The sequence below is a fragment of the Uloborus diversus genome, chromosome 9, assembly GCF_026930045.1.
Source record: "Uloborus diversus isolate 005 chromosome 9, Udiv.v.3.1, whole genome shotgun sequence".
NCBI classification, from domain to species: domain Eukaryota; kingdom Metazoa; phylum Arthropoda; class Arachnida; order Araneae; family Uloboridae; genus Uloborus; species Uloborus diversus.
In genome coordinates this window covers 16,509,201-16,530,368 of record NC_072739.1, presented here as the reverse complement: position 1 = coordinate 16,530,368, position 21,168 = coordinate 16,509,201, and positions in this window count along the sequence as shown.

Sequence of the window (21,168 nt, the reverse complement as noted above, 5' to 3'; positions counted from 1 at the left end):
ACTAATGTATAGAAAAAACAGTACAAAATGAAAATGCTGTTCGAAGCGAACCAAAAATTAATGAATACCGAATTCAACATCGTGAAAATGGCTGCTTCAGAACAACTTACTGTGTGTTCTGCATTAATTGTTTACTTTCGAAATACTTTTTGATTTCTCATCTCTTTCTACATATGTCAGAATAACCAAAAGACTTTGAAAAATCTTTTCAAATGGATAAAGAACAAAAAATCATACATGCGAACAAAAATTTCTGTTATTTCCTAAGTTTAGAAGCAATTTATACGTTACGGCATGCGTTTGTTTTAGTTTTTTCATCCGCCATTAGACAGTGACTGCAGCGCCCCTATAGTTTATTGGAGTTGCGAATTTCTTTATCAACCAGTTGAAAAATCACTGAAATGCAAATAAGTATAAATACTGCTTGTAGCGCGGTTTAGGTGATTCCTCCCTCTTAGGCTCCCCATCTACATTCGTAGGCTTATTAAAGAGAAGGAAAACCTACTACCCACCCATCAAAACCGAGATCTTACTGAGGTTATCAAAGATCTTATTAGGGACTACAGGACTGATAACTGGAACTCTTTCATTAAAAACCTGCCAAATGACAACAGAAACCTTTATCGCCTTGCCCGCAACTTCAGAAACCCCATCCCCACTCTCACTATCAACGACAGTACTCTTGCTACAGACGAGGAAAAAGCTAATGCTTTTGTCGACACCTTTCAAGGTAACTTCACAAATACTCTCACCTCCCTCCTTGACAGAGAAGTCATTAGCACGGTCCATAATTACCTTGGTCTTGAGCCTTCCCCCCACCCATGAGTTCTGCACCCCCACTGAAGTTAACGACTTGATCAAAGCCCTCCAAAAGAAAAAAACCCCTGGCAGGGATAATATCAGCGCCCAGATGCTCAAAAATACCCCCTCAAAGTTGTTACAAATATCACAAAAATTTTTAATAGTTGTCTCAGGTGTTCCTACTTTCCTGATTGTTGGAAAATTGCTATCGTCGTTTGCATTCACAAAAAAGAAACGTCGCTCAATAACATTAACAATTACCGTCCCATCAGCCTTTTTAGTGTTCTGGGGAAGATCCTCGAAAAAATTGTCAAAAAAAGAATAAACAATTTCTGCAATGAAAACAATATTATCCAAAATGAGGAATTTGGCTACAGGCAAAAACATTCTAGCATACATCAGCTCCTTCGAAATGTAAATTACGTCATTGACGGTTTCAACCAGGGGAATTTCTCTGTCGGTGCCTTTCTGGATATCAGCAAAGCATTCGACAAGGTTTGGCACCTTGGAATCATCTATAAGCTTATCAAGCTCAATTTTCCCAACTACATCATCATGCTTATTTTCAACTACCTTCAAAATAGGTTTTTTCAAGTAAAGGTTAGCTCCTCCCTCTCCCAGCTTCGCCCTATCAGAGCTGGTGTTCCCCAAGGTAGTGTACTGGGACCCACCCTTTTCTCTATCTTTATGTCGGATCTTCCCCTGAGCGACTACACGGCTCTTTTCTCCTTAGCTGACGACCTTTCGATCCTTTCTAGGCACGGTCAAGGAATGTTGCCCGTACTCGGCTTCAAAGACACATCAACACCATTGCAACCTGGTACAAAAATTTTAAACTCACAATTAACACAACCAAAACTCAGACCATTTTCTTCTCCAAAGGGAATGCTGTTCACCCCAAGCAAATTAAAATAAATAGAGATCTAATCTCTTACTCCCCAGATGTCAAATATCTCGGTATCACTCTAGATAGGAAACTCAGTTTCACCAAGCATAAGAAAAATCAGATCGAGAAAAACTACCCTTCGCACCCATCAAATGAAGGCCCTGTTAAACAGGTACTGCCATCTCCCCTTCAGGAGCAAAGTCCTCCTCTACAAGACGGTGCTCCGTCCCGTTCTACTATATGCAATTCATATCTGGGGCTTCACTGCCAAGAAAAATCTAAAGAAAATTCAGTCCACTCAGAATAGAATTCTTAGGCAAATCATCAACTCTCTTTGGTTCATAAAAGGCAAGGACATTCATCAAGATGCAAATACTGACTCCATTTCCCATCACATCATAAAACATTCTAGAAAATTTTTCGAAAGCCTTCATCAGCATCCCAACCCCCTGATAAGAGATCAGGCCCTCTGCAAATGAACAACAAAACCCCACACATAAGTTTCCTGCCCATTGCAGAGTTCTAACCTCTGACACTCTGAGTACTAAGAACAATCCTCTCCCTAACCCGCAGCTTGCCTATGAAGATCTTTTTCCCCCCTAGTTTCTTTCTGGGTTTCTCCCTTGCGTTTTGATATGAAACGAGAAAAAAAGAAAAAAAAATGGAAAAACGAAAAAATAAAATAAAAAAATCGATAAACATAAAATATTCAAAAAAAATTATAAAATCGAAATGGACAAAAAAAATTTATAAAACGCTTTGAAAATAAAACGGAAAAAAAATATAAAATTTTGTAAAATTACAAAAAAATCATAAAATGGTTCCTCAAATTAGGGGAATTTTTTCCCCATTAAGGCAACTTGTTCTTCATTATTTTACTTGTACTTTAAATTTTTTTTTTTTACTATGTGTGGCCCTGACGACGTTTTTTTTTCTCTCTCTCTCTCTCTCCAAATTTTGTAAGCTACTGCTAGTTACTTTCTCCTACTCACTACCACGAAGTCAGGTAAATGGGGACCAGTCCTGCCCAAAATTTAATGAGATGAGATGAGATGAGATTATAGATCTTTCGTCGGACGTATTTTCTCTTCTGCTATGCCAAAATTTCCACCAAGGAAGATAGCGCACCGCGGCGGGGATAACTGCGTAGAGGCCCTTGTCAGGGCCGGCGGAGGTAACTCCGTCATCGAAACTGTCCCCCAGGCGTCGGCCGCTAATCAACCTCTTTCCCCGGCTAAATCGACCATCTCTACGACCTCCTCTAGGAGCCACTCTTCCGGACGTAGGCTTTTTTCGGCCTCAATTACTATTGACGATGTGTTCACTAAATAAGAATACGACTTCGACCATGTTAGGAAAACTGTCAAGCATGCTGTGGATGCACCAACGCTGGTTGGAACCCTCGACTACCTCACGACTATTGCTAAGGAAATAGAGGAAATTCCACCTCCAGAATGAACTTCCGTGGAGCGACCCCCTCATGAGCAGATCCGTCATCTTATCAAATATACCAAGATCAAGCTACGGTCCCTTAATGGTGAATCCAAGGAGGACATGGAGATCTGCACGGACTGCGACTCAGTCTCCTCTGTCCAAGTAAACATTCCCACACGGAACAAGTTCAACCCCCTAACCCCGAAGGAAGACGTCAAGACGAATGCTGATCCTAGTACAGCAGAGGCGACTCCAGCCAAATCGACTGCAAGAAAGCGCCCTCCACCCCCCATCACGGTATCCGACGTCACTGACCAGGTCAAGCTGCTGAAGGAACTCTCAGATATAAGTGCTGGCACAGTCCAGGGAAAAAACTCTGGAGATGAACTACAAATTTTCCTTTTCATGGAGGAGGACATGGATCAAGTCGAGCACTACCTAAAAGCTCACAATTTCAACTTTCACAGCCGACTGATGCCGAAACAACGTCCCCTCAAAGTTGTCATCCGCGGGCTCCCGCAGACGTTCTCCACGGCTGATATCACCCAGGAGCTAAAAGATCGCAGCTTCAACCCAATCAAGGTGGTCCAGATGAAGACCGGGCCTGAAAAGCGTCTGCTCCCCCTGTTCATCGTGTTAATTCACAAGTCCGAGAAAGCAGACAAAATCTTTGACCTTACAAGCTTGGGATATCTCCGCATCACCGTGGAACATCTAAAGCCAAAATCAATCCCAGTCCAGTGTTTTAACTGCCAGCGATATGGACATGCTGCTTCCAAGTGTCACCAGAAGCCCAGATGTTTGAAGTGCTCCCAGGAACATCGCTCCTTCGAGTGTAAAAAAGACAAAGATACTCCTGCAAATATTTAATGCCAAAAGAGTGATTGCGTGCCAAAACGCAACAACTTCCCAGTCAAACAAGTACCTGACCTGGGAAACATTGGGTCCCAAGCTTATTTCACTGAGACATTTGCTATGGCTCCTTCCATTAGTATTCTTTCTCAATGGTTAAAGCAGGAAACTGCAGTCCTCGGATGGAATGACTGAGCTTGCGGCTTATTTTTTGTATTTCTGCCTTATGCCCTGGCTTAGGGCGGTAATTTAATGCAAAATACCTCGTTTTGCCTTCAATCTTTGAGTTGAACTGCACCATTGCTGCGGTCACTCGTCTGGTGTGCTAATTCTATATTAGCTGCCAGTTTGTTTGACTTTCGTGGCTCCTTTAAGAGGTGTCTCGCTTCCAGCCCGCTAACTTAGATCATTCTTTCTTCGTCGGACGTATCTTTCTCCTCTGCGATGCCAAAATTTCCACCGAGGAAGATAGTGCACCGCGCCGGGGATAACAGCGTAGAGGCCCTTGTCAGGGCCGGCGGAGGTAACTCCGTCATCGAAAGTGTCTCCCAGGCGTCGGCCGGTAATCAACCTCTTTCCCCGTCTAAATCGACCTCCTCCCCTCATCACGGTATCCGACGTCGCCCACCAGGTCAAGCTGCTGAAGGAACTCTCAGATATTAGTGCTGCCGCAGTCCAGGGAAAAATCTCGGGAGATGAACAATAAATTTTCCTTTCCCTGGAGGAGGACATGGATCAAGTCGAGCACTACCTAAAAGCTCACAATTTCAACTTTCACAGCCGACTGATGCCGAAACAACGTCCCCTCAAAATTGTTATCCGTGGGCTCTCGCAGACGTTCTCCACGGCTGATATCACCCAGGAGCTAAAAGATCGCAGCTTCGACCCAATCAAGGTGGTCCAGATGAAGACCGGGCCGGAAAAGCGTCTCTTCCCCCTGTTCATCGTGCTGCTCCACAAGTCCGACGAAGCAGAAAAAATCTTTGACCTGACCAGCATGGGATTTCTCCGCATCACTGTGGAACATCTGAAGCCGAAATCCATCCCCGTCCAATGTTTCAACTGCCAGCGTTACGGTCATGCTGCGTCCAAGTGCCATCAAAAAGCCAGATGTCTAAAATGCTCCCAGGACCATCGCTCCTTTGAGTGCAAAAAAGACAAAAGTTCACCCGCATGCTGCGCACTCTGTGGCGGCAGCCACCCCGCCAATGCACCGATATGCCCACAACGAACCAAGCCCCGTCAACCACGACCCGGCCGAACTTTTCCTGCAGCGACTACCAACGCCTGGACCCGACCCCTGCTTCCAAAGACGAAGGACCCGCTGGACTTCACCCCAAGACCCGTCGTCCTAAATCAACTTGCCACCCAGCCAAAGCCTGACAACTTCCAGATTATGACGATTCTAAAGCAGGCCCTCGCCCAACTCCATGCCCAGCAGCAGCAGCTCAACCAACTTCAAGCCCTCATAAGCTGTCTCGTCGCCCTAACGGGACCATAGCTTTCCTGTCCCCCCACCCCCCTCTATTTTTTCCGTAGGCTAGCCTCATGGCTAGATGGTTCTTCTCTACAAACTTCCACCACGTCATTTAAATGGGACTAAGTCCCAGTCCAGATCAAAATACAGTGAAACCTGTGTAAGTTGACCACTTGTGGTGCAGTACTTTGGTGGTCAACTTAGACAGGTGGTCAACTTTTAAAGGGGGTAATGATTTTTTTTTTTTGGAATTCTTGCACCATGACACCTTTTGCAATTCTTGCATTTGACACCTACTATTTCTGTTTAACTCACTTTCATTGTTTAGCATTACTTTGAAACAATAATTTAAGATGTTATTCAAATATTTTTAGAGATTATTTCCCCAGAATGACGTATAATGTGTCGTGCAAATTTAAAATTTCAGTAAATTGATCAAAAAAAAAAAAAGCCTTATTGTTTATGAAAAGTTACTCATTTTATATTAATAGTTCCTAAAAATTTATAGCTAATCAAAAATTACAAATTTTTCGCTTAACAACAGAAGAAAAACAAGTTTGGAGAATAAAAGGGTTCTTAATAGTTTTCCCATGTGGTTAAACTCAAAAGGAGGTTTAGTTATGCTGCTGTTTCATTTAGTTGGTAAAATGCTGGTCTGGCATCAGAAATATTCTTGGAAGGCTTAAAAAAATAATGATAATAATAATAAAATAATTTGGTAAATAAAATTTAAAAAAATTAAACCAAGTGGTCAACTTACAAAGGGTTTTTTTTACAATACTCCAAACCAAACTTGGTGTTCATTAGTGGTCAAGATAGACAGGTGGTCAAGATAGAGAGGTGGTCAAGTTACAGAGGTTTTCCTTCATTATATAAGATAGGACTAATTCCGTTCCTGACAAAAGCGGTCAACATAGACAGGTGGTCAACTTACAAAGGTGTTCAACTTTACAGGTTTTACTGTATAATGAGATGAGATGAGATTATAGATGTTATAAGGACTTTGAAAAACGCTAATGCGCCGTCGCATAAGCGATCGGTCACTAGCATGTCTGAAACATTGAGAAGGATTATTAATGGAGGGAACACTGAACTCGATATAGCTGGAAGGACTACACCCCGCCGCCGCTCGTGGAGGCAATGAAGGCCAGCAACACCCCCCCTAGAGGCAACGCCCCTACCCCACCCGAGCGGACACTTTTGACTATGGAGTTCTACGGAATTTTGCTCGACTTTAAATGCGGGCAGAACATTTTTTTTAATCTTTTCAAAAGTTACAAACGCAATAAGTGATTAAAAATTCTTCATTTCCCGAGCTAATAGGGTTGATTTTTTTTCTGTGGCCAACGAATTCTTTTAAACACTTTATAAAACGTAGCTCAATCTTGAGGACTTATTTGTCGCCAAGTTTTGTTTCTTCGTTTTCAGCGTCGCGAAGAACGAAATTAAGTTTCGTTTTTCTTTTTCTTTTTTTTTGCCGAAAATAGACTATGAAAAACAATATTCTGTAACCTGTTACGACATAACGTATCGACTAAATATTTTTTAATGACATAACGGATATACTGTTTTTAATGACATAGGTATAACATACTTTTCATATACGAATAAATACCAAGAAAGTTGAATTTTTTTAATAAATTTGGTATTATCACGCATTTTGATTTATATATATTTCGATATATTTTTATCACGCATTTTCTAATTTATTTTAATTATATTTTCTTGCATTAATTTTTGGGATAAATTAATAGTTTAGTTATTAAAATAAATTTATGATTTTAAACTAATAAAAAATAATTAATAATAAAACAATAAAAACATATTTTTAATAATATCAATTAAAACATTTTTTTTTAATATTAAGAATTATTTAGAGCAGAATTTAAAGGGATTGATTTCATTTCTTAAAAGCAATATGATCTTCAGTTTAAGGTTAAAAAAAACTTATAATTTTTATAGAAAAAAATATTACACATTAAAATTTAAATCAAATGAAAAAAAATTTGAATTAAATATCCAATTTAAATCTGCGCACATTTGTATATTTTCATTTTTAGCTTAATTTCCCAGTAAAAGTCAGAGAAAGAAGAAAATATCATGAGAGTCTTTCTGCAAATTAATACATTGCGAAAAACAAAAAAAAAAAGAAAAGTCAAAAATAAATAAAATAGATAAATTATTATCGAAAAATTAAAAATTTCAAAGTAGGACATTGGGATGGGGAAAAATGTCTGTCGGTCTGTCCCCCCCCCCTCTATTACTTTTGAGTGAACGGTACAATTTGAATTTTTTTTTTTTTTGATCGAAAGAGGACACCTCATTCCCACATTTTATTTTTGATTTGAACAATTTTTCGTTCAATTTTGAACAGTTCAAAAAAATTTCAAGGCAAATGTAAATTTTGAACTTATAGGCGACTTAGCTTCAATGAAATGTAAGAAAGAGCTTTTGATGAGAAATAGATAATGTGTTTTGATTTGAACAATTTTCTGTTCTATTTTCAAACAGCTGTAAAACAAATTTTTTCTTGAAAAAATAAAAACCTAAAAAAAAAAAAAAAAAAAAAGGTTTGTGAGTCTTGCAGGGGGAATTAACTCTGCATATTTTCGGAATTAGCTTTGCGTATATTTTCTTGTCATACGTGAAATGCTTCATTTTCTATTGATAATATGATAACTACTTAAAAAACACACACAAGAGTTATGAATTTTGATTTAAATAAATCTTAAGATGAAATAACCCAATTAAAAGTCCAAACTATCAAAGTGGTTACCGCTTACCTTTACCGAAAAAAAAAACGTAAATCAATTATCCATTAAACAGTATTCATTATCCTTTTTTTTAATACATGGGTATGAAATAAAATTTAGTTTAAACTATTTATTAACGAAAGCTTCAAACAATTCAACGTGTTTCTTCCATAAACTTAGAAGGAAGAATAACTACAAATCAAAATGATTCTCATACTCACAGATCAGTAGCGGATTATGGAAGCCCCCCCCCCCCAAAAAAAAAAGGATAAACTAATTCATTTATTTTTTTTTAATTGACTTTCGTATAACTTTTTTTTGTTTAAAAAGACCACCAAACATACACAACTACCCCCTGTGGATACGACCCTAGTCTGCGGGTACGTAGATCCGGGTCAGAGTTTCTGAATTTTTTAATAAAACTTCTGTGTTATGATTTTCCTAATTACATGACATTTTACAGCTAAAATATAAATTAATCTATAAAAACTCAAAAAAGGTATAGGTTTATTTAATAGCCCTGCCCTCGTGTTATAATCAGTATGACAATGTTCCTAATTAAAACCGTTCATTTTATAATATCTCGGCGATGTTATATTGGGTTTAGTATTTAATTCGCTTCAGGGGTGCCCCTCCCCCAAATTCAATGGCACAAATCCCCGCCCCCCATTTTTCTCAATCCTCTTTCCATTTTTTTAAATTTTTCATTTGTTTTTGCTCTTTTTTTATTGCATTTATTTTTTAAATTTATTTTATTTATTTAATTTTAATTGCTATTGTGATTATTTTATCAGAAAAGTTCTGTGCTACGCCAATGACATACATACACATACTAAATAAATAAATGAAATAAATTATAAACAGAATGAAATGAAATAAAATAAACAATTTAAATTAAAAATTAATCAATAAATAAATTCAAATAAACAAATAAAAGCATTAAAACACTCCCCCCCCCCCAAAAAAAAAACCTTTGATTGGGCAACTTGCGCCATAATCCCCTCCTGTGGGCACCCCTCATTCGGTTGAAATGTTAAAGATGTTTTACGTCCACATTCAAAGCATATTAGTGTATAATATTTATGTACCTAAAAATAGACGAAAAAGCCCAAAGTGATCCTAAAAGACACATTTAAAAATAAAGTCCTGAAAACTTTGTTATGAATCTTTGTATGCGGGGGGGCGGCGCTATTTAATTTTCGGACTCCTCCAAAAGTTTTTTCTGTATCCGCCCCTGTTACGAATGAACTGTTTTCTCTGAGGTTTTAACATTTTGATGCTTGTATAAGAGCAATTATATGCACTACAAGTTGGCATTGATTGTTATAAAAAAAGCTATACACCCGATTTAAAATCCAACACTGGAACCACATTGAACAATGCAACAATGAACAACAAAAGAGCCATCGCCAAAAGGCATCTTCGCCAAATATCTGCCAAACCAGCGATAAAGTAGCTACGCTGGGAGCTGGGGCCCTACAACATAAGTAACGTTCCATTCTGGTGACGACGTTTTCTCCCTCACGAAAAGCGAGAACAACCGAGAAACGGTTCCTCCCATTTGCTCTTACCACCATTGTATCGAGTGAATATTTTGTCTCTTTTTCCAGCGTTCCGAGAACTACTCGTGACGGGGGAGAAGAATCTCTTCAGTCGGACTGGAGTTCTTTTTTCCTACGGCAAAAGAGGCTTGGAACTCCGTTTCCCACGGCATTTGCGGTTTCCCGTACTTATTGAGTTTTTTCGCCCACAGCAACGGGGATCCGCAACTTCTAATTCCACGGCGTTTCGGGACCCGAGGAGTTATCTCATGGCCAAACAAATTAGCAGATACATTTCTTGATATGTCATAACCAACTTTTTTTTTTCTTTTGTGTTTACGCATTTTATTAATTTTATTTTTGGCTTATTTTTTTCCTTTAAAAATATTCTTTCGAAAGAATACGTTAAATTGTAAAGTGCCTTTTTGTTATGTTTCGTAAAATTAGAAATGCAGATTTGAGAAGCACGGTTGCTTTAGTTTGAAACTAGTGACTGTTAATCTTCGTTTACACCAAAGAATTCTCTTTTGGCATAAGCTTTCATGCGCCACATATTTAGGTGGAATCTGTTTAATAATTTAAATATAAAAAAAAAGCAATTGTTATATTTTTGAAAAAGTAAACGAAGGACTCGCTCTTGATTATCTTTGAAAAGCAAAACAAAGGGCTTTTAAGAACCATTTGACAGAATTGTTTTGGTTCATAATTACCCCAGTAGAAACTGAAAACATTATACCTATTAACACAAAAACAAATCTATTGTTCAATGGCATTAACTTTTACGTACCAAGATTGTGGACACCTTACCCAATTTTTTAAAAGCCATTAATAATCGAAATTTGTTTAAGAAAAGGCTAAAAAATTTTACACTCAATTCTACTACAGTCAATTTAGGATAAAGTAGCATATTTGTAATAGTATACCTGGGTTCCGTTATAAAATTAGACGTACTTTATTGCATTGCTTGTGTTGTGTTTATGTGTTCTTTGTATGATTATGCATTTATTTTCTTTTAATTCTATCTTATGTTATAAACTGGCTCTAAATTAAGTTCTTTTCTGAGTGGTGGGAGCTATTCAGGCTACTGTTATAGCCTTTACTCCCATCTACTCAATCAGGGATTTTCAAATAGACAGAGTGGAATACATTAAAAAAAAAAAAAAAAAAAAAAAAAAAAACTTTTTTTTATTTAAAGCAAATTTGAAGAATAATGGATAAATAATAAAGCTGGGGAATTCAAAAACGATCGTTTTGTATTGACTACAATGCCTTTTCTCATTACTTCTAATGAAAAAACAGTGGTCCAGCAAATCAATTTTGCTAGAATAGTGTATAAATTATAATTTAACATGAAAAGTGCTGTGGGTTTTAAACTTTATTTCTTTTAATTAATTACATGGAAAGTGTTTCGCGTTGATTTTTTACTGAGGTTACAACAAAACAATGTGTAAACATACTGCGAAAAAAAAAAAAAAAAAAAAAACTAAATGCAATTTGATTCGAAAAATAAAGCTTGATATTTTATGACATGTAAAATTAAAAGATATTTGGTTGGTGAAAAATTTCTAAGGATCTAGAGGTTCTATTAAAATGACCGAATATCATACCCTACTATTTATTAAGACAAAATTATATGTACAAAAATAAAGGGGGGGGACTGTAAAAATATTCTCATTTATTAGAAAACGTCTATCTATAGAGCAACGTTGCTTAACGTCGCAAAATTGAATCCAGAGACATGCATGTCAAAACTATCAAAACATGTAATTTAAAGGCAGAAACACCAATATGTAAACCAAGAAATGAGTCATTTCTCGCGATCGAAATTGTTAAAAAGTTTATCTATTTGCCCTCATTATAATTAATGTTCATTTAAAAACATCCATATTCGGGGAATGAGCCTAAGAAAAATATGTTCGTACCACTTTATAACGAAAAACATGTTCATAATATTTTGAAACTGAAGATATTTCATTTAAATTACTAACCGATTTAAACAATGCGTCAGTGTTTAATGAAAACCATGTTTCTATACTAGGATTACTATTATTAAAAGTAACTTGGCTGCATTATTTCCTAAACTCCACCTCTTGCAAGATTACGAGCATTAGAAATCCCACAATTGCAAAATTTCCATCCCTACGCAAGTGTTAACAGCCACCGCTTCTCTGACCACCGCCATCTTGACTAGGAAGCACTTCTCACCTCCCGAGAAAGCCATCTCACCACCTGCCACCCGGGTGAAAACGAGAATGGTCCTTCTCGGCAGATAAAGTCGGCAGCAAGACGTTTAGGATAGCTTCATGGTAGGGAGAAATGGTGCGTCACGGAAAGTGACGTCACGCACGACGACAAACTCGTTTTCTGTCCGGTTTCTCGTTAACGACTCCGTTCTAGAGACAATCATTGCATCCAATCTTGCGAGCTGCAAGATTGGCTCCTTGTTCGCTTTCGAGTTTCATTAAAAAAAATAGTCACAAGCGGGAGCGGTAAGAGTGGCTTAGATTAGCTTAAAAATTCCGAAAGGAAATATATCCCTGGGATGTCCACCTACGGGGGGGGGGGGGGGTGGCACCCATGTATATGCAAAGGAAAGTTTGAAAGAGTAATACTAGAAATATGCAGAAGCTTAAAACGAGGTATCCTATCCAGGCCCGGATCTATATATTTAGGGCTTCCCTGCAACAAAATCTCTATAGCCCCTCCCCAGAGGCCATCAGTGTATATTTGTAACATAAATAAGTCTTAGTGCTAGGTTTTTTTCAATTTTTTTTCTTCAATTTCATAGGCCGTTGGACCCCTTAAGACCTGGGACTCCCCACACTGCGGGGATCCTATCTCGCTCCCCCCCCCCCCAATCCAAAAAAAAAATAAGAACCTCTGAATATTTCAATGGTTTAGTGGGCACACCTAGTTAATAGATTAATTTGTATAAAGTTGAAAACTCTAATTATATTAATCAGAGGTCCTTTTTATTTGAAACTAGATGCGGATAGAAATATTCAGAAATGAATTGGGAAGTTAAGGGGGGGGGGGGCATGTATTTTGACATATGTTTTTTTAACATTCGTATATGCATAAGAAACAGAGGTCTCCATTGTTTTATATTTATTTCTTGAAAGTACACTATCTATTATTTAAAATTTTCAACAACAGTTTTATACCAAAACAATACTAGAATGAAAGGTAGTTGGGTAGTAGACATTTTTTTAATGAAACAAAATTAAAACAATTCGGAGCAGCAAAAAAGGACTTATACTTATTTTGAATTTTTATGAGAAAACAAAAACTAAAAATTAAAAACAATTTAGCATGAGGAAAACTCATTTATTTCATGCTAAGTTTTCAGATCAATAGCATGATCTTATAGTTGTAATCTTGTTGTTGTTGCAAACAACATAGATCTCTGTTGTTCAATTTATTTTTTGGTGTTATTGTATCTATAAACTTTATTTAAAACACAAAATTTCCAGCATTTTCATCCGAAAAAGAAAACATTAGTTTAATTAAAAACTTCAGTCACTAATGGGCTAATCTTCAAAAAGTGCAACTTTGCTGTCACATGCCTTTTACAGTTAAAACTAAGGAAAAGTTTATTATTTTTTAATTTCAGCAAAAATATATCCATTTAAATCTCCCGACAGCTTTTTTTTTTGTAATAATTTTTATTTATTTATTTATTTTTGGGAGTTCGCAGCATGAGAATTCTTACCTCCATGTATTAGAATTTAATTAATTCAAAATAAATGGAGTGATAAAAAAAAGGTAAGAAAATGAAAATAAATAAATGAACGACAGATAATGCACATTAGAAATTGCTTGTTTTTGTTTCGGAAAGGCAAGCGTTATAAAGAGTTTTAAATCTAAAAATATTTCCTGTAACCATCTAAAAAGCAATATTACTAATAAAAATGGTTTGCTATTAAAAAAAATGCATGTTTAAGTTTACCCTGTACAATTTTCTGATTTAAATGTGATTAAGTTAAACATTAAATTAAAATTTTGAAAGGTAAATATGCAAAGGAAAATTTGAAAGCTTAATACTAGAAATAGGTAGATGGTTAAAACGAGGTAACCCCTCCCCCCCCCCCAAAAAAAAAGAGAGAAAAAATACCAAGAACCTCTAAATATTTTAGTGGTTCAGTAGGTAATCATGGTTAAAATATTAATTTGAATAAAATTTAATATTACTTTAATTTGATGTAGATAGAAATATTCAGAAATAAATTGAGGAGTTGAGGAGGTGTAATTTTAAACATTACTTATTTTCAACTCATATGAATAAGAAACAAATGTATCTATTGTTATTTATTTATTTCTCTGCATCATACATCTATTACTTAAATTTTGAACAATATTTTCACATCAAAACAATATTACAAAGAAAAAATCATTCACAGCACCATATTTTCTATTTTCGTGGAAAAGACATGTTTACATTTAATTTTGACAGATATTTTAAATACAACTTAGTATGAAGAAAACTCATTAATTACATACTAAGTCTTCAGGTCATTACCACATAAAAATTACAACCAAAGTTTCTAATGTTCAATTTATTTTTTGGTGTTGTTACATCTGTAATCTTTATATCAAACACAGAATTTCCAACATTTTTACACGAGGAAAAAACGAGGAAACAAAGACATTTATCTCAACTAGGCAATCAAACTCAAATTCAGGGTACCGAAACAGGATTTGTAGTTTTTATAGATTTTGGGACAAACTATTGTTATCAATAAGTGCTTAAGTAACAAAATAGGCAAAGATTAATCTTTGTGTTTTCTGAAATGCAACATAACGTAAAAATATTTAGATGTTCAAAATGCAGTTATTATTACCAAATTTTTAAAAATTCCTTACTCCAAAGTATCATTTCCTAAAATTAATAATTATGGACAAAACATTAGTCTAATCAAAATTTTCAGTCACTTATAAACATAAAGAAAATAAATTTTGTTATAGGCTTTCTTCCCATTTACTCAATCAGGGAGTTTCGATTAGACAGGGCAAAATATACTGATGCTTGTAATTTATTTTCTCTTATACTATTCGTGAAGTGAATTTTTATGAAAAAAAATTCCCTTGATTGAAATTAATTGAATTTTTTGTTCAGATTTTTTCATATAGATTGTTATTCCATTCATTACCCCATATCATGGATGGATGAACACGACGTATGTTCTAATATCCTGAAAAATGCTTCCAGAACTCAGTCAGAAACAGAACAGGTGCACTGACAGTCAGAAGTGGATTAAGGTAACAGTTGCTACCAATCCCTTTCAAAATTGGAGCTATTTGCAGTTATTCAAATTCTGTCCTGTAGTTTAAGTGGGGAGAAAAATCTCATTTTGAGAGGGGGGGGGGGGTCTGGATAATTACAGGAACAGAATAAGCAGAAATGAACAGTTCATTTAATGCTGAAATAAGGTATAACAATAAACAAACCTAAATACATCTTTCATAATTTTATGTATACCTATATTTTTCAGCCTTGCCTTAAATACCAAAAAATTTATTATAAATCTGAATTGAAAACAATATTTTTACATGACAAACAAGCATAAACCTAAATAAAGCACTTGATTTACAAAACAAATTCAAAATTCTAAATTTAGAGAATCAAAACACAATTCCAGCTACTATTTCAAAATTTCTGTTGCAAAAGTATTGTTTGTTTAACCTCTTTACATTTCAATATTATTATACAAATGAATGATAATAAATTTGACAATAAGCGTAACAAATCAGAAATACAGCATTGTCTGTATGAAGAAGATCAAAATTTCATTTAATTACACTATTTAGCATTTAAACACAAAATTTTCGTTGGTTTGTATGTCGTTGTTGAAAGTCCAAAGACTATTTCGGCAACAAATTTCCTGAAGTTTTCAACATAACAAACATGAATGGCATATTATACATGGAAATTTATTTTTTTTTTAACAACTTCATTAAAATTAGTTTTGATAAAGCTGTCAAGCTAAGAAAACTTCGAAAATGATTTCTGGACATCTTGTAAACTTAATACTGGAGATCATTCTATTATACAATTTTTTAAGCAAACAGTACAATATTATCAGAGTTTTCTAGAACATCTGCATCAGGGCTACAATTCAATTAGTAGTTGAGCTTTCTTTTAGTTGCAGAATATCTGGAAGAAACTTAAAAAACATTAAGGGCAAATAAATTTAAAAGCTGAAGTAAAACTCTTCAAATGTGCTAAATCATCAATACGGCTGATGTTCTGTATTGGCAGGAATGTTTTTTAAAGTAGTTCATAAAATTATAAATGGGAAATAAATAAACAGACTTTAATTGAAATAGAGCTGTATTTCAACTACTTTGCATTAAGTGTGTTGTAAAGTTTAATTTCAAATAACAGGGTGTTCTAAAAACACATGAAAAAGTAAAACACATATTACAGGGAATATTTAAATTCATCAATCTCTTTTGACTAGCATAGATTGTGTTTTTCATTGATTTATGTACATAATATTATGTACATATTTTTTAGTGTGCATCATCTTTGCTCTTAAAAAGAGAAATCATCAGTTTATGATGACTAAAATAAGTAATGATTGTTCTTGATTCCAAATTTTATAGGAACCGTGAGAAAACTTGCTTGTTTTTTCTGCATTTCACTTAAGAATATCCACAGCAAAATTGTAGGGGTAGGTGGGGTATGTTGGACAGTGGGGCACGTTGTTCAAGTCCCAATTATTTTAATAATATTAATATTTTTTATTTTATTTTCTGAACAACAAATAGCTCCTATGGTCCTACAAATCCTATACCGAAATCACACAGTTATACTGAACAAATTTTTTTCCAGAAAATATTATTTCAGCAGTCCTGAGTAATTTTCAGAAAACTATAAATTAATTTTTTTAATGGTTTTAGTCAAGATTGAGGAGAAAAAAATTAAACTCCTGTCTTAAACTTTTACGTGAATGCTACTACCTCATCAAAGAGCTTACTTGTGCTTGTGATTGAAAAAATGTGAGTGCATACTGTAGAAACTATTTATAAACTGTTCTTGTTTGGCTTTAACATATAAATTTAAGTGAAGTAAAAATATAGAGAATGCAATATAACTGATGCTCAAATTTAGATTCCTTAAAATGAAGCCACATTTTTCAGTAAATTCATTTATCTATACTAGATATTTCAGCAGGCCACATGAATCAGTTTTGAAAGTCGTATGTTGGGCACAATTGTCTTAGAGCATTTGAATTCCCCTTTATTTCAATGTTCTATTTCCTGACAAAAGTATTGATTTTCTAAAGCCTTTAACAAATTAAGATAATCTCTGATAAATTGAATATTTGTTTATTTATACATTTATTTTTATGAGTGGTTGAAATGAACTCAGATGCAATTGAATTACCTTTTGAGTGGGTGAGGCAAAATCACGAACATGTAATAAATGAATATAAATAATGAAAGAAACATTACTTTTAAAGTGGAGGCATTATAATAATAATAATATAAGAGAAATAAACAACTCTCTGATTTAAGGAAGCAGTTACTAAAGACTTTATTTTGCATTAATTGAAAACATCGGATAAATATCAAAATATCCAATATATATCAAAATATCGGATATTTTCGAACCCTGATCTTTACGGATAATCTCAAAAACCCATTATGACAGCCTTTATTTTAAAATGCCACACTAGTTAAAATTTAACTCCACAAAAATCGAGATAGTATTATTTAAAAATCATTCTTCCACCGAATATCGAAATTTTTACGAAATTGATGTGGGGTGAGAGCATTATGTACTTTATTTTTCTGCTGATCTAGAAGAGTAGAATTCTTCTAAAGTTTGATTCCAAGAAACGGGTTGTGTCATAATGACACACGATAGACGCGAAACATGTTAATTTTTCATCAAACACTTTTGAATAGATTGTATTTCTTATTCATTTTCTTACATAAATTATATACATGTATCCACTTATAAAGATCATCTTCTTTCTTCTTAAGAAGAGAAATGATCTGTTTACGATAACTAAAGTAAGTAATTACAAATGTACATATTGATCTCCGCGCTGCCTAAACGTAGTAAATACAACCATACAAAATGACAAAGAAAGCAAGAGGAGCGCAAGGTCTCACTTTCCTCCAATATCTGAAGGCAAGCAAGCCACTATTTTCCTTCTAACCGACATTGCTTGTCCCCACCACTTTTCATCACACAAAAAGGTTGGATATAACTTCAAAGCCCTTGCATAAAAAGTTTCACTTACAAAATCTTTGATTCAGCATTTTATTATAAAAGTATTTATATTTCAACCCGCAAAACTTTAAATGTACTTAATTTCTGACTAAAAAGAGCTTTGTGGCTGGGAGGACTTTTACAATCTCAAAAACCCATGATAACAGTCCTTACCTCAAAGGTAATTCAAAACTTGTTAAAACTTAACTATGTATCAATCATGGCATAATTATTTAAAAATCATTTTGTCAATAAAAATAGAAATTTTTACGAACCTGAAGTGGGGTGATAGCATGCACTTGATTCTTCAGGTGATAAAGAAATAGCAGGTAAAGGAAATAACAAGGCAACCTAAAAATTAGTAAACCCTAATTAGAGCATAATAAAATGTACCAACACACTACTTGAACCGAACTTAGAACACCTCAGTTTTCTGTTTATGATGGAACACACAGCGACTGGCATGCTTGTTGAATAAAAAAGAGTAAATTACCAAAATAACCAAAACTACCTACAATTCATTAAATTTTTAATAAAATAATACATTTTAAATTGGCTCGCTCAACCTAAAAAATCGATAAAAACTGTAGTGTGTGTCAAGCAAATGTTGTACTTCATATCCACCTCAAACGCTTTGGCAAATTCATGTGGTCACATTAATTTCATAATCGAACTGACATTTTTTTAAACAAATTTTAACTAATAAACATTTAGCAGAATATCATAACAAAACGTTTCCATAAATCAAAATGTTATTAAAAGATACTGCCAGCAAGCACTGAAAGTCCTATAATTTATAAGCATTTTATTTCCTCTGCATCTCCTTTCTAAAAACAAAAATTTGACACTGTAAATACTTACGTTGCATAAAGTGAAAATTGCTTGAAGGAACATGAAAAACGATACATTAGTCAATTTTTGTCTAAGAAATGATCAGGAAAAATAAAAACCTTAACATTAAAACATAAGTTAAAATGGGTTTTAATATCAAGTCACATTCATTTAAAATAAAAATTTCCGCAGCATAAAGCGTTTATAATACAAATCACAAGTTAAGATCTCCTTCACATCACAAGTGTATGTTTTGTTTACTTCCACTCGTCGCCAAGCACGAAATTGATCGCGCCAAACCGAAAACAGAGATCTATCGTTAAAAAAAATAATTTACACAATTTTAACATTTGCCTTGTCTTAAAGTGTTGTTTTTCAATAACGTTGTGATTGGAATCATCGATTTAACAGAAAAAATAACTATAAAAGGCGCAAATAAAGTGTCAGGATGAAATTTTAGCACACCGGAACACATGTTCTTGATATAATTACGCGATAGTTAAAGAAATAGGAATGGACTCACTCAAGTAAAGCTACACACGTATAATTTGAACATTGTAGAACAGTAATATGAGCATCAAAATCCTGGACTCACCTTTAATTTTTCAGATTCTGGGTTTTTCCACAGCACTGTCATACGCTGCATGTTAATCCTACGGGAGAAGAAGAAACCTTGCCTCAGGCGGTATCAGAAAAGTTCTGTGCTACGCCAATGACATACATACACACACTAAATAAATAAATGAAATAAATTATAAACAGACTGAAATGAAATAAAATAAACAATTTAAATTAAAAATTAATCAATAAATAAATTCAAATAAACAAATAAAAGCATTAAAACACTCCCCCCCCCCCAAAAAAAAAAACCTTTGATTGGGCAACTTGCGCCATAATCCCCTCCTGTGGGCACCCCTCATTCGGTTGAAATGTTAAAGATGTTTTACGTCCACATTCAAAGTATATTAGTGTATAATATTTATGTACCTAAAAGTAGACGAAAAAGCGCAAAGTGATCCTAAAAGACACATTTAAAAATAAAGTCCTGAAAACTTTGTTATGAATCTTTGTATGCGGGGGGGCGGCGCTATTTAATTTTCGGACTCCTCCTAAAGTTTTTTCTGTATCCGCCCCTGTTACGAATGAACTGTTTTCTCTGAGGTTTTAACATTTTGATGCTTTATAAGAGCAATTATATGCACTACAAGTTGGCATTGATTGTTATAAAAAAAGCTATACACTCGATTTAAAATCCAACACTGGAACCACATTGAACAATGCAACAATGAACAACAAAAGAGCCATCGCCGAAAGGCATCTTCGCCAAATATCTGCCAAACCAGCGATAAAGTAGCTACGCTGGGAGCTGGAACAACACCCGGCTCTTCCCGGCTAAAGGGAACTGAGCTATCCAGAAATTCTAGTTCAGATCAGTGATTCAGAATCTGACAGCAAGTGAATGAAAATTTTTCATCATGTTTCAGGTATCTTCACGCATGCGCATTGGAAACGAAATAAAGTTATACTGAGAACTACCCCCACACCCCCTGCTTTTGCAAAAACATTTGGGATCCACAAAGCTTCGTTTCCGGATGTTGCATTTGATGAGACCTGCGCATGCGTTATTAGAAACCTCAACGTCTGTACCACGCCTGTTATACCTCCCTGCTCTATACACGAAGCATGACTCAACTAATGGGTCTTTTTAAGTTTTAGTCGACGGAAATGGCATAACAGAGAGTATTTATTTAAAAACAAGAGATTAATGTCTTTTTCGTAGAGTCCCAAAAATGAAAAAAGTAGATAGTTTTGAAAATCTCACGAATTTGGAAACACATTGACTCTGCACCTATTAGTTTAAACAAAAAGAAAAGCACATTTTGAAAGTTAGTTTTGTGCTCTTTAATTTAACAATTGATGATTTTGAAAAATTCCGATATTTCAATTCTAAAAACTCAATTCTAACTACCCCTGATCATATTAAGAAGAAAAGATTCGGTGGTCATTATTTGGAGAAACTGAAGTCAAAGAACGCTTTTGCATCCTATCTTAGGTAAGATCAAAGGAAAAAAATTGGTTTTACAACGAATCTGAAGGCAGTTTTTTAAAATTGAAGTCTTAAATAAAACTGTAGATTATCCTTAATGATGTTGTAGAGAGGAAAGAGTGGTGTTCAATGGGGTCCCATTGGAATTTTTTTTAAATTTATTATCTGTTATTAATCTAAAAACACAATTTTAAGCAAAAATTCTCGAAATTATATACTCTGAAATGGTATTTTTTTTACGTTCTTTGGTGATTTTGGGTTGGAGTTCGCGAAAGTCATCCCCTAGAAATTTCTCGAAAGTGAAGTTGTGAAAACGTGATAG